General features: G+C 36.1%; 1 long non-coding RNA gene across 2 annotated transcripts; it reads right to left on the reverse strand.

Annotated features, from left to right (window-relative positions):
• Window positions 1–232: 232 nt before the first annotated feature.
• LOC127170920 (uncharacterized) lies at window positions 233–15,238 on the reverse strand. 2 transcript variants are annotated; one of them, XR_007828435.1, is made up of 5 exons: window positions 15,144–15,238; window positions 14,934–15,026; window positions 13,090–13,179; window positions 1,173–1,345; window positions 233–1,032 (listed from the first exon to the last, which is right to left on the reverse strand). It is a non-coding gene; the product is annotated as an uncharacterized LOC127170920 (long non-coding RNA). The 2 variants fall into 2 exon arrangements; XR_007828436.1 differs by having other exon boundaries at window positions 14,934–15,062; window positions 15,144–15,212.
• Window positions 15,239–15,526: the final 288 nt, after the last annotated feature.

Consider the following 15,526-nt stretch of genomic DNA (forward strand, 5'->3'; position numbering starts at 1 on the left):
TGAGAAACTCCTTCAGAGGCTGCGGCGTCATGACAAGTGTCAGCATGTTTACATCCTGCCAGGTTGGCATCTAGCTTTTCTTGTCTCTGCCATTTGTAAGGTCTTTCAGTGGCTGTGGTCTACCAAGAGCCTCAAAGGCATCAGGGCTAAAGTGGAGAGAACAAAGACGTGGATCTTTAGGAAGTTTTATTCATCCACAGGCATCATCCCATTCTTTTCTCCTCTTCTTATCTCTAGGAAAGCAGTAAACAATTACATTGCTTCTCTTGTTGCCCTTCGACTGAAAATTACAAGCAAAAGCTGCACAATATGGCATTGTATCAGTATTTCATTTTCCGAGTTGTGTATTTTGAGTTGTGTTGCAGTAAAAAAATAGCAACAGGTAGCGCAAGTAGCTCACTGAATGCAACCATTTTACATCATCGAAATAAAAGCATCCCCCATAGCCCTTTCATGGGTTTCCTACTACATATTTTAGTAAAAAACATAATTTATGTTATATTAAGCCACACAAGTCTTAATACCCGGGGATCCCTTTAAAAATGAAAAACAATTTGCTATTGGGATAGGGAAAAAAATGTTTCTTAAGGCATGACAAAATGTTAACTAATAGATATCCCCAGTTGATTAATTACAGTACATTAAGACAACTGTTTTGTACCACGTTTTCTGAAATGTTACATTTAAATATACAAATGAGGCATTGTCTAATTAAATATGCACTAGTTTGCATAAATGTCTAGCACAGAAATCTGAGCACTGGACAAAATCTGTGTTAATTTTGACATATTGAAGTTAACAATTTCCCAGAGTTTTCCGCAGTTTTGTGTCTGGAAGTGCTGCTGAAGTGGAGATTTTTTGGAAAACAAGACAAAAGTATTGAGAAAAAGGTTCTCTTTGTTTTCACTCAGCCGGCCTGAGCAAGCACAGAAATTCACGCTGGTGAACGCTGGGTCTGGAACAAGATTTTATGAGAGGTCTTTCTAACTGTGGCTTCTCCGTTGTCCCAGAAGTCCCGGCAGCATTCAGAGTCTGTTTAATACAACCACATTTTACAATAAGGAGAGCAAGCCCTGCCTTAGGCTCACACTCCAGCTCTAAGCCAGTGTGGTTTAAAAAAGGCATACTGTATGTATGTGTGTGTGTGTCTGTGTTATATTTATTGAGCTTACCTCTGCTCTCTCTTTGAGTGGTAAGCCCTGCTCTCCTCTGGCCATTTGATGAATAAATGCTCTGAGAGTCCCAAAGCTGGTGGCTCCTCTGTTTTATCAACTGGGAGAGGCACATTAATGTCAACATCACTAGATGTTTACAGCGGTACCGAAATAAACCCAGCTCTGAGCACCTGAAAAGGAATTAACACACATATTAGCATGAATAAAACAAAAGTGCTAAATCAAAGGATGGCCCAGATGGAAGCTTTACAGACGTCTCTGAAAAACCACACAGCTTAAAGCCTTCTCTTAATATAAAACATCTATCTCTAATGTCTGATAAAGAAACAGAAATGGAAATGGGTGTCTATTAATCAAAAGACATCCCAAACTAATCAAACCCTGAGCATCAGAGTGGGAATATTAAGAGTTTTCTTATTCACAAGCACATCCCTCTGTTGTAAATTTATTCGTGAACATGAGCTCCAGACTTGAAGCTCTATAAATTGCTTAGTGTAAAATGTTCTTATGCCATTGCTAAAATAACGCTGCTTGTTTTGTTTGTCTTTTGTATTCTGGCAGAGTTCATCAGTTCATCTCCTTATTTTGTCTCGGTGCTGTCAGTTCCCTGAAATAGTGCTCAAAGACAGACAGATATATATATATATATATACACACACACAAAGACACACCATGGAAGCTTTGTATACTCAAAAGACAATCAAAACTTTTTCAAAAACATTTGCTCACTTTTCTGGACTCTACAGACTCAGAGAAAAAGTAAGCCACTGAAAAAAAGAGAAAAAAAAGCAAGGAAAGAAAAAAGAATAGGTTAAGTGGATTTGTTGACTTGAACATGAAAAGCACTTCAGTAAAAACACATATACGTAATGTCAGCCAACTCCTCCACATCTCCCATTTCTGAGAGCAGGGGATAGTCATGTGTGTGGGCTTTAAAAGATGAGTAGGATTTAAAGACAATTTATAAAGAGAAAGATTTGATGTATATATAATCACCTACAAATCTCGACATACAGAACAAAAGTAATACTGCACTATGTAACACTGAAATGTTTGCATTACTTTTTTCATCTCAATAACAGATCAGTGACAAAAAAGATCTATGATATCTATGAAAACCACAGTTTTTAGTTTTGGGACATTCTAAGAAAACACAATTAATGGGGACTGATTAAAAAAAGACCAAATATGCTATATATATTATTAAAAATATATTCTGTGTGTACATGCAGGCAGATGATCCCAAAATATGAGCTGAATTGCATGATAAGTGTTTTCTTCCCCATAGAAAACTATGCTTAATGTGGCTTAATTTAAGAAGGCATTGAAATAAAAAGGCCAAATTTTGCATTTTATTAAAATACATACTATGTACAGGCAAGCAACACATTAATCCATTAAGCTACGTTAAGAGTTTGTTTTTCTTCTGGGAAGAAAAAAAAGGTGAATTTAACTGTAAAGTAAAGTAAACAGGAAATGTTTGTCCAAACTCAACTGGTTTTGCAAGAGAATGTAAATATCTTTGCGAGGAACCACAAATATCTTTGTGAGAGAACGCAACCTTTCTTAAGAAATGCAAACACACCACAGTTTTTTTCCACCCACCATGTCCCTTTAGGGGCTCCGTAGGTTACATATAATATGGTTTACCAAAACGTTTATTATAAAAACGCTTGTACCATTTTCAAGAAAACAGGCAGTTTAAAGAAGTGGTGTAACTATGTCTGGTTTTGACGAGTGACCTCATAAACACAATCTTAAATGAGTTAAAAAGTCCTAAATGACTGTAATAAATATGAATAAAGATTTATATATATTCAATTTATAATTTATGTATATACAATTTATAATTTATGTAAAGATTTTACATGTACTTAATTTAAAAGTTATTTTAAAAAGCCTTAAAATAATCTCTTTTCAAAAAATTACTTCCAATCACACTTTAATGTCGAACGACTATAATTAATGGCTAAAGTTGAAAGAGAAACTACATTTAGTACTGGCCTTTTTTATCAATTGACAGCACTAATTTTTATTAATTACTAACTGGGAAATTACAGTACATTTTACTAGCTGAATTAACGTTGATTTTTCATGAAAAGGTCTAATTATCTGAGAATTAACGTAATGAAACACAGGCGTTTTTTAAACTGCAAATTATGAAATCTGCAAATTTAATACAGAAATCAAATAGATCACAGAAGAGGGTATAAGTATGACCTGCATTTTTCTTTTTGACCATGCAAAATACACTAAACAAGCAAAATTGTTCATTTTGAACAGGACAGTAAAATGCATTACATCATTAACCATAATTTATCTGTAGAAGTCAGAATGCTCTTGCACTGTCTCCCTATCTATATCACAAAATAACTTTGCCCACTTTGCACAACTGGTACAAAAGGTACATCCAGAGCAGCGAGCCTAAAAGATGCATCCACTGGAAGTCTAAAATCACTTTTTTACTCAGTCAGAACAGATATCTGGCTTTAACCCCACGCCGCTTCATCATCAAAGACCAAAGCAACATTAACAACCGCTGCTGGGAAAAGGCCCTCAACATGACTCCAGTGCTTAATCACAATCACCCAGAGCTCCGGACCTTTGTAAGGGATTCAATCACTCTCGCTTACAGGGGCTGAACTGCACCTCCCTGACCCAGAGAAACCCTCTCCGTCCTGGGGTGCTTCAAACTCAAGAACCCCCTGCTACCGTGATTTCCTCTGGTGCTTAAGCTGGGAAAGCACATCGATAAAAGTGTCTCGGCACACACTTGGGCTCCTGTTGACAGTATTGATCCGGAACGCGAGGGGGGGCTGTGCGGACGGATTTTGCTATCGGATTTTAAAGGAGGCAGGTGAGGAGAGTATTGAAAGGCCTCTTGCGCTCTTCAGAAATATTAGATACGGGGCCACGGGGAGCTGCAGCAAGGCACTGTGGGTGTCAGAAATGACGGCGAGAGATAAGGAAAAAGCAAGAGGTAGGTTGTCATTGGGTTTAACCTCCAAAAAGTGTATGCAAGTTTAAGACTGTGGAAAGCTGCCTTTCCTTTGAAGGGTTTTGAGGAGGACTGCGTGACAGTAGCTGGCACAACATAACAACACAAGGCCAACGAGGCATATAAAAGAGCTGTGGTAAAAAAAAGATGAACTTTGAAAGCAAAAAATGCTGAAAATAATAAAGGTTTGGGTTTAGCAGAAAGACTTTTTTAACGTCAGCATTGTGAACATCTCTTTTGTGGTGTGTACCTGAGTGAAATGGCTTCTTGAACCAAGACAAAAATGTAGGACCAGACTTAAGTGGAAGTTAAAGGAGAAGTCCACTTCCAGAACAACAATTTACAAATAATTTACTCACTCCCTTGTTATCCAAGATGTCTTTCAATCTTCAGTCGTAAAGAAATTATGGTTTTTGAGGAAAACATTTCAGGATTTTTCTTCATATAATGGACTTCAATTGTGCCCCCGATTTTGAACTTCCAAAATGTAGTTTAAATGCAGCTTCAAAGGACTCCAAATGATCCCAGCAGAAGAAAAAGGGTCTTATCTACCGAAACGATCGGCCATTTTATTTTCGGAAAATAAAAATCGGACGATTCTGAAGTTGTAGGAGAAAATAACATGGAGTTTTTCGACATACTCTACCTTTCTGAGCTGGAGTACACAGACGATGAACTTGTGGTGATTCGAAGACGTGATTTTTAGTATTAATGGGAGTTCGGATCATTTTAGCAACTCGGGCCTTTGAATCTTGTTCAGCAAAATCTTTTTTCCAATCTTTTTTCAAGTCATTTTGTTCATTTCAGCAAAATCAGCATCGCGTGACAGCCCCATAAGATGAACGAACAACTCGAAACCCTGAAGACCCGAAACAGGTGAACTAATTCCAGTACAGAACCTAATAGGATGTTGCGTATGCACGACTGAACAAATCACTCCCTGAAATCACTCGTTTTTCCCGAGTCACATTAAAGATTCGTTCAAAATGAACGAATCGTTCAAGAACGACCGGTGGACTCGCATCCCAGATCCTGTGCTACATGAGCTTTTGTGCTTAAAAGGTATACAAATTTTTATTTTTCGAAAAAATGACAGATTGTTTCGCTAGGTAAGACCCTTTTTCATCGAATGTGATTGTTTAGAGCCCTTTGAAGCTGCATTTAAACTGCATTTTGGAAGTTCAAAATCAGGGCACCAATGAAGTCCATTATATAAATAAAAATCCTGAAATTCTCTTCGTTACTGTTGCTATGTCCGTGGCGCTCTCATGCCACACATCACATTTTCACACAGTGAAAACTACATTGGGAGCAAAGAGGAAACTGACAACACACCAACAGACAAGACAGAGAAGGTTACTTTAAAACAAAGTCGCAGCTTTCAGATTTTGTCATTTTTTAAAAGAAATTCAAACAATAAATACCATTGTGTGGCTTTTTATTGTGTCATGACAGATCAATGTAGTGCCTCAGTTCAAGCGGCACTTCAACTAATCATCTTTTCCTCTTTACTAGTTATGAAATAAACATGAATAAACATCAGAACAGAGTTGTTAAAAGATACCGGGTTCGGTACTTTCGTTTTTTTCGCCAATTTTTAAACATTGTTGATTGACCATAGTGTTCAAGCGCTCAACAGACATGACTGTGATTGGCTACAATGATAAGCGTTTCACGCTCCTCACCGAGCGCTCACACATAAGCACAACGGGAGCGTTTAAAAACCACGTGTGTCAGCGGATCCCTAATACATCTGCATATAGACGGATCCGCTGACAGACGCGGCTTTCAAACGCTCAACGGTGCTCAAATGTGAGCGGGAAATGGACGTTTTTAAAATTTCAGTACCGAAAGTACCGAACCCAGTACCTTTTGACAACCCTACATTAGAAGGTATCTTGTTTCACCAAGGAAAGACATCAATAAACACCATGTTTCAAGTTCAGGTCCCCCAACGTTAATCTACTCTCCAATCTGGTTTGTTTGTCACACAAAAATGGTAGATTTGGTGTTATGATTTGTCAGCCTGTCAATCAAACTCCCTGGGAAGGGTCAATTACAGGAATTAAAGGGATAGTTTAAGTTAAATAATTAAAGTTAAAGGGATAGTTAACCATTATCTTATCATTTACTGTTAAATGAAGAATCGCATTAAGAACTGGATCAGCTGATTGACTGAAAAGGCATGACTCAGAAAATGATTCATTCACAAATAGAGCATCACTACTTTTCTCATTAACCCACTAAGATGAACTAGGGTTGATTTCAAGATATTTTGTGAATAATGGTGTAAATTTCACCATCTGTTCCTCAAAGCTGTCATTCCCACTAAGCTTTTATATGACTAACAGCGTCTATATACTTTAAGTGAAATGAAAAAATGAATTGTTGTGATATAATTCCAAATAAAATCAGGCCAAAATGAAGTACACTCTCTCTCTGTCCTTCGGCTTGCTCCCTTTATCAGGGGTCGCCACAGTGGAGTGATCCGCACAGCCGATTTGGCAGGTTTTATGCCAGACGCCCTTCCTGCCGCAACACAGCCCTGAGAGTGCACTAACTTGTGCATCCCCAGTGCTGGGACACACTAGGCCAAAATGAAGTACATTTGGAATTAATTTCAGTAGTTTGAAAAAGCTTGTCGGTGCAAACCTAATAAAAAACTTTGCTCTGGCTGGAAAACACCACTATCATTTGTCAAAACTGATTACATAATACGTAATTCTCCGTTTCATTTCAAGCATGCAGCACATATTCATTTTACATACTCATCTAGACACCATTTCCAGCAGTGTGGGTAGCATCGGGATGTTCGCTAACCGCTGCAAAGTTGTTTTGAACTTGAAGCAATGAATAAAAAAAAGGTTACACTTTATTTTGATAGTCCACTTTAGACATTCTACTAGTATAAGTAACTTTGCAACTACATGTCAACTAATTCTCATCAATTTGCAACTACATGTCTACTAACTCTTAGAGCAGACTGTTAGGTTAGGTTTAGGGTTAGTAGAATAAGTTGACATATACTTGCAAAGTTTAGAAGAGCGTTAGAAGATATTAAGCAGACAGTCTACTAATACTCTAATGGCTAGCTGACATGCAGTTGCAAAGTTACTTAATGTTATTAGAATGTCTAAAGTGGACTATCAAAATAAAGTGTTACCAAAAAAAAAAAACATTTCTGTGAGTATTAGGGCCTTTCAGTGCATAAATCTTGTCGTCTTGTAAATCTTTGTCATTCCGGAGCTTGACATGCCTCATTCACTTCATTATATTGAAAAAATGCCCAGGTTATTGTTCAGAAACTCTCCTTTTGTTGCATTAAATGGGTTTGAAATAACACGAAGGGGAGTAAATGACAGAATGATCAGCCCATTTAAGTGCATACCAGCTCGATACAGTATAGGCCTGATTCAGAAGTGACACTGAGCATTACTCAAGTATTGAAGTGGAAGAAGAGTTCAAATATAAAGATGGGAATCTTTAAAAAGAGCATAGAGTCAGCGGATGACACCTTCATAAAATAATATTTCAGCGCACGCTTTCAGACAAGCCGTAAGCCCACGGAATACAATAATTACAGTGCTCTCTAATTTGACAAGTGTTCCAATGATCAAATAAATTCCCGCTCAGGAGATTAAAAAGAAGACGCTTAATCGATTCCATCTGCACATTCCGCCATGTGTGCTGTTTTGCCTGACACAGACAACACATCACAAAGCTCAATTTACCTGATCTAAGATCAGCCAAATCATGATCCTGGCCAAATCCATTATCATTATGAGAAAAGCTGAGGAGCAGGTCTCAGATCAGTGCTAAAGGGCAGCATCTAGCAAACACCCATCATGGTTTGTGGAATATAATGGGTTTTTTCTTGGCGGTGGAGGGAAAGAGAGAGGTCATGGAAAGGACAGATGAGGGACAGCAGAGCTCCCCTCTTCCCATTTTCCAGCTTTGTCACGGTCCCTCTCTCTTAACTCATGATCCTGTTTGAGTCAGGGGCTAATCCGCCTCTGCCCCAAGGACACAGAAGATTCCAGAAATCATAAACTCCACTCTGCTGCTGCACACACTCGCACTTCAATTTCACATTTGAGTCTGTGTGTTTTTGTGTAACAGTGAGAGCAGTGTTAAACAATCAGGCATCTTTATCGTACGTTATTCTCAGAGGCTACATTCAGACTTATGAAAACAAAAAATAGAGTCATATTTGACAGGCACCGAAACGCTAGGAATATGACAGCTTCCACACACCTGTGGCCAGAACCAAATTCTCTAAATTCTCACTAAGCTTACTTGGGTGAAGGCTATGTAATGCAAGGTGACTGAAAATCTGTCAATAACATTTTGAAAAAATCCTTTCTGACATTTAATTATGAGACTGGGGCTAGTTGTCACATTTTTTTTTTTATATATATATCTTAGAGTAAAAAGTTTATAAATATACTTTTGAAAGTAAAAACTATACTTTATAAAACACTATTGCATTAGTATTGTATCACAAGTGTTATGTATTATTCAGTCATAAATATTAATGAACTATTGATTGAATAAATGTGACCCTGGATCACAAAACGTCATAAGGGTCAATTTTAGGATAGGACAGTACTTGTTCGAGATACAACTATTTGAAAACCTGGAATCTGAGGGTGCAAAAAAATCAAAATATTGAGAAAATTACCTTTAAAGTTGTCCAAGTAAACTTCTTAACAATGTATATTACTAATCAAAAATTAAATTTTCATATATTTACAGTAGGAATTTTACAAAATATCTTCATGGAGCATGATCTTTGCTTAATTTCCTAATGGTTTTTGCCATAAAAGAAAAATCAATAATTTTGACCCATACAATGTATTTTTGGATATTGCTACAAACATACCCCAGCGACTTTTGTGGTCCAGGGTCACAAAAAATTTTATGGAGAGCACCACACTTAAAATATAAAATTAACTGTAATATTATTTTGTCTTATGCTTCTTTGCCTGTTTCTGCAAGTTAGAGATACTACATTACTGTGCTTTTGAAGACTTTCTAAAGTATTTTGGGTTTATATAAAACACTTATTGTAGAAACAATATATCACTTTTTTGCTAGTAAATATTACAATTAATTACAAAGAAATAGCAAGTAACACATATATTAATGAAGTTTTAATTTTAAAAAGTTTAATGTCATTCATCCATCTGCACAGTTATAGCCCTTGTGGCAATTTCCTCATGTGAAAACTGCCTATAAAGAACTTCAGTAAACAGAATTTTTGTGGCTGAATTTAAAGAGATAGTTCACCCAAAAACGTCATTAATGACTCACCCTCATGTTGTTCCAAACCCGTAAGACCTTCATTCATCTTCAGAAAAATAAATTATGATATTTTTGATGAAATCTGAGAGCTTTCGGACTCTGCATAGACAGCAACACAACTCACACGTTCAAGGTCCAGAAAGGTAGTAAGGACATTTTTAAAATAGTCCATGTGACATCAGTGGTTCAACTGTAATTTTATGAAGCTACCAGAAGGTACTTAGTGTGTGCAAAGAAAACAAAGGGCGATTTTGAAGTTGAGGGAGAACATGAGATGGGAGTTTTTCAACATACCCTAACTGTCATGAACAGGAACAAAAACAGTCCAGGCGGAGTAAGACAAGACGAGCGTTTGGCATCAAAAAGTATATAAATTGTATTATTACGCTAGATAAAACCCTTCTTCCTCGGCTGGGATCGTTTATAACTGCATTTGGGATGGTTCGAAGCAGCATTTAAACTGCATTTTGGAAGTTCAAAATCGGGGCACCATATCAGTCCATTATATGGGGAAAAATGCTGAAATGTTTTCCTCAAAAAACATAATTTCTTTACGACTGAAGAAAGAAAGACATGAACATTGTGGATGACAAGGGGGTGAGTACATTATCTGTAAATTGTTGTTCTGGAAGTGGACTTCTCTTTTAATAACATGTTTTTCATTTTTTGGGTAAACTAACTCTAAGTTCAGCCACAATAATTCTATGTAATGAATTTCTCCAATTCTGTTTCTTTATGTGCAGTTTTTTGTTCTTGTAACTTCATAAAATTAAGGATGAACCACTGATGTTACATGAACTATTTTAATAATGTCCTTATAAGCTTCTGGGCCTTGAACATGTCAGTTGTGTTGCTGTCTGTGCATGGTCAGAAAGCTCTCAGATTTAATCAAAAATATCTTAATTTGTGTTCTGAAGATGAATGAAGGTCTTACGAGTTTTGAACGACATGTGGGTGAGTAATTAATGACAGATTTTTCATTGTTGGAACTATCTCCTTAAATTCGGGTACGTTCTTCAGAAAGAACTTTCTGAAATTCCCAGTATAACAGGTTCATTTCTCTCAGTCATTTCTCACAGCTGCAGACTGTTTAAACCTTGTAAAATATGACTGAGGTGTTTTACAATGAACAAAGCAAACAGTATTTACAACAATCTGTCCCCATTATTCCTCAGTGTCATGTAACATGCAATGAAAGACAAAATGACTCCGGGTTTAATGGAGCGTCCTAATTAGAAACCTCCTTTGCTCTGACCTTTCTCAAATGACCAGGGAGGAACAAAACCACGATTATATTCGTTTTTACCTTATTATTTACACCTGCAGGCCTCCAATAAACAACTGAAATACAACACAGACATTGATTAAAACATGATTGTCTATGAAAAAAAAATGTTATTGTGTTAGAGCAGATGTGAATTTAATTGAAAACATTATGTTTTAGTTTATAAAGCCTAAGTCACTAAGTCTTTCAGTTTGTAGCTTGAATAAATGAAGGAATATATTAACAAATAAATGTAAATGTCACATGGACCTTATGTCAGGATGCCCATCTGAAAGCACACAAATTTGATCATTTCAAATAAAACTACAAACTTCCTATTGTTATCAAGCAATCAAATGACAGAGCTCCAGCAAGAGACTCTCAAACAATGTTTATGACAGTCTTACAGCCCTTTAAAATTACACAGAGAAAGTTTCCCCGGCTGCCCTTCTCTCCGTCTTTAACCCCCTCTCTCATTTTCTAGTGGCTCATTGACTTTGGAGGCACAAACTCATTAAACTGCTTCTATTGCACTGACTCAGCTTCTATGATATAGGTAGGGTTTGCTTCATTACCCTTCTCTCTAATTATTGATTTTTTTTTTTTTTTTCTTTTTTACACTGAAGGAGCTTTTCACACATTTCACACACATAAGCATAGAAAAATCTTTCCTGTCAATCATCTTTAATATAGAAGAAGGAAATTATATATTATGTTAAAAGAAATTGCTAAACTTTAAAGGAATGTTCTGAGTTCAATACAAGTTAATCTCTGTCGAAAAAAAAAAAAAGAAGACAGCGGAGATGTTAATTTTATATACATACTGTTCAAAAGTTTAAGGTCAAGTCATATTTTTCTTTAAGAAATTTATTTAATTTTTTTTATAAAGAACAAATTCAATGCATTAAATTGCACTGAATTATCAAAAGTGACATTTATAATGTTAAATGTATATATAATGTTACACAAAATGTCTATTTCTTTGATGAACTTTCTGTTCATCAAAGAACCCTGAAAACATCACTTTTCACAAAAAAATAAATAAAAAAAATCAGCAGCTCAGCTGTTTTCAACATTGATAAGAAATATTTAATGAGCAGCAAAACAACATATTAGCATGATTTGTAAAGAATCATGTGACACTGAAGACTGAAGTAATCACTAATAAATTAATAGAAAACAATATTTCACAATATTACTGTGTTATGGTGAGCATAAAACACTTACACTTTGCCCAGAGAAAGTTAGTAAACGTTTTTTTTTTTTTTTTTTACCACCACTTTTGAAATTGTGAATATTCTGACGTTTATGCTTTGGCTTTTGTAAGTGCTTCACTAAAATCCAAAATTTATTTATGTATTTATTTATGTGGTAATCAGCTTTTTTTTGTAAACAACAACCAGGTTTTTTTTTTTTTTTTTTTTTTGTCCAAAAAACTCTAAACCTCATCCCCTGAGCTACTCAGCAATTCTCCGTTCTCCAAATCCACAATAAGTTTTTCTCCTGATCTCAGACAAAGTGATCACTTTTGCCTGACCACGAGGTTCTGACAACGCCTGAAGTATGTCCCAACAGCCCGAAGATGAACCAAGGACGTCTCTTACAGTGTGAGAAGGGTAGGGCTCACAATTAGATCCATCCCTTCTGATTAACACCTTCATTATATACTTCAAAAGGTCTCCTTTGTGTGAGACATCCAAAGCTTTCTGCAGGCTTGATCTCAGTGTCTTGCATGCTGATGACCTGACGTTTAATTAAAAGGTCCTTAATGAGTTTACGGATCACTGAGGCTCCGTATTTACCCTATATTGCCGCGTTTGAGGGCGAGACAGCTACCGCTGAGTCTGCTGGGCAATGCTGAAGGTGACCGCAGCAAGATGTCTACAACTTCCTGTAAAAGCTGTCATCACTTTAACCAGCAGTTGCATTGGGCCCAGGGCATTCACACTCTCTCTTTCTTTCAGAAAGGGTCTTTATAGTCAGTGTGGCGTTAAGTCCAAAAGACATGGGAGGAGACTTTATTATTCGCTCTCATTTAAAAGTACAGAGCATCATTTGCTGGTTTCAAGCTCCAGAGCACAGTCTTGGTGGAAGCCAAAAAAGGTTATTTGCAGTAATGAACAAAAGCTGTAAAGCACAATCTATTCTTTTGTCAGTAAAATAGATGGATAGATGCTTTAGCAGAAGATTACATAAACACACACTTATAGTTTGAGAGTGTGAAAGTGGATTTTGACAATGTCTTTCTTCTCCCTCCCAGAGAGAGAACAGCGTGCCGCTAAAAGCTTACAATCAATGCAGGCTGCGATCCTCCGTTTTATCATAAGTTATAAACCGAAATGACTCACAGATCAATGTCACATGTCACACAGTGGAAATCCGATTTACAAGCCTCAGTCCCTGAGAGAAGCACAGATGTGTGTATCCCAGATTTACGCCTGTGAAGAGACAAAATAAGAGAGAAACGGTGTATTAAAAACTGATGACCTGCAATTGTTACCTTAAAGAGCTATTTCCACCTGATTTAACCTGTAAAATGTAGTTTTGTTGGTATAAATTAATTTAGGTTGATTCAGTGATATTAAATAATAGTTTTGTCTTGAATAAAACTAGTTAAATTAGATATTACCTTTTTTTCTCAGTGTAAAATTTGCTTGTATATTTCTTTAACTCTAAAGGCTTTCATTTTAATATTTGAGAATATTAAAACTGTCTTAAAACATTTTTCCATTTGTCGTTATCATTTATTTTTAGCCATTTTAAAAAATTGTATGTATAAATTTTGACTTTGCTTATTGCTCCAGACAAAGAATCCATCATAAAAACAAATTATGATCACATCATTTATATACATTTTTGCATACATTTCTACTTTTGCTCTCTTGTGGCATACTTTCCATCACAACCAACAGTTGTTAATAAGGTATAAAAATCAGATGTTAATAAGGTATAAAAAAGACAAGAAGAGAGACATGATGTGAAAACAAAAGAACAGTTGAGGTAAATGCCATATTTCCAATCAAACTGTAATTTTGATTTTGTTAAATTATGCAAAAAAACATGAAAATATTGTGTAATTGAAAAGTAAGTCTGAAGTATTTTAGGTTTAGGGCTAAAAGAGCTAAAAGTGGTCATAACTGAAGAAACAAATTTTTATGTGCGCAAGTTGGAAGACAGAATGTGTGTGTGTGTTCTCTCCTGAGCATCTTTTGCATGCTGATTGTAACCCTCTCCACATTTCATACTGAACCGCTCATTACCATAAGAAGGAACCTTTCTCCACTCTGTATTTATATGGGTCACTGAAGTCTTGCCAGGGTGACCAGTGAGGTTCAATACAAAGGCATGTCACCTATAGCTGAAGGCTGCTGCCTGTTTGCATCAGAGTCTGGACCTGACTACAGACTTTAAGAAGTTTTCTAATCCTGATTAAGTTTTTATTATTATAATTATTATTTCTGTCCCTCACACTGGCAACACCCCCTCCCACAATCCCATCTGTCTAACTGAGGATGTGGCAAGACACACACACACACACACACACACAGAGGAGAGAGATAGTATATTACAGAGCTCCTGTTTATGTAATTCTTCAATAATAATAATAATAATAATAATAATAATAATAAAAACTTGGCTTATTAACACAGAAACAACAGCATATAGCCAACACTGATGCAGGTGAATTAACAAGACAATTTAGTATGTATTCAAATAGAAAAAAAAAAAAAAAAACAACAACAATATATATATATATATATATCCCTCAGTAATTCGATGGCCTTCAGATTTTTCCGTCACCTATAAAAAAAAATTCCGTCCATAAAGGAGAATTTTCAGTTAAAGTGACCTATAAAACAGTTATTTTAAAGCTAAGCCATTTAACATTAAAATATTCAAATTTTTCATTTTAATAAAATATTTAAATATTTAAAAAAAAAAAAATCCCTAAAACCATTCATTTCTATTTTGCATTTGTGTACATTTAAAAATAAAATTATTGCTAATTATATGTCTAAAATGACTAAAACTAAATATATTGTCTAAAAAATGCTGGGTTGTTTTTAACACAAATACTGGGTTCAGTTTGTTATTGGGTTATTTTTAATATTTTTTACCCAGGTGCTGGGTAGTTTTTCCCTAACTCATTTTTTACTGTCAATTCAAATGATGAACCCCCTCACATACCTACCCAGCGCCAGGTCAGCGTAACCCAATCTTGGGTAGTCTGTGCCAAACCGGTTAAAACTGGATACATTTTTCGACAGGCGTTTTGTGTTCTGTCCTGAGCACAGAGAAAACTTGACTGATGGAAAACTTCCTGAATGAAATTATGGTATGTATTACATTGTATCCCTTTCAAATTATGACTGTATAAATAGAAAACCGTATATAGTCTCACCTGTTTTCTTGTTTTGTTTCAGTGTACGTCGCAGCTAACGTCTGCTTGGTACACTAAAGGCAGCATTCACCGGAGCTACGCTCAAAGCGAACAACGTGCTGGCGCCAAAATGGAAGTTGCACCTTCCGCCAAAGGAGTGCGCGACCAGGGCTGAAACACGACACGACTTCGCTGTTATGTGAAACAAGTTTACCGTGCGCTCCAGTGACTGCAATAGGAGCACTGTTAATCTAGTTAGCCATTGTTGTAGCTGTGGTCACATTATGGGTTTTACGGGTTGAAACCTTACATGTTGCACAGACAAGATGACACGAGGTAAAGCTGTTTTTGATGTAACTTTTCAAACCTTAATATAAGTCATGCAAATTCTGACAATGGATTAA

The sequence above is a fragment of the Labeo rohita genome, chromosome 1, assembly GCF_022985175.1.
Source record: "Labeo rohita strain BAU-BD-2019 chromosome 1, IGBB_LRoh.1.0, whole genome shotgun sequence".
NCBI classification, from domain to species: Eukaryota; Metazoa; Chordata; class Actinopteri; order Cypriniformes; family Cyprinidae; genus Labeo; species Labeo rohita.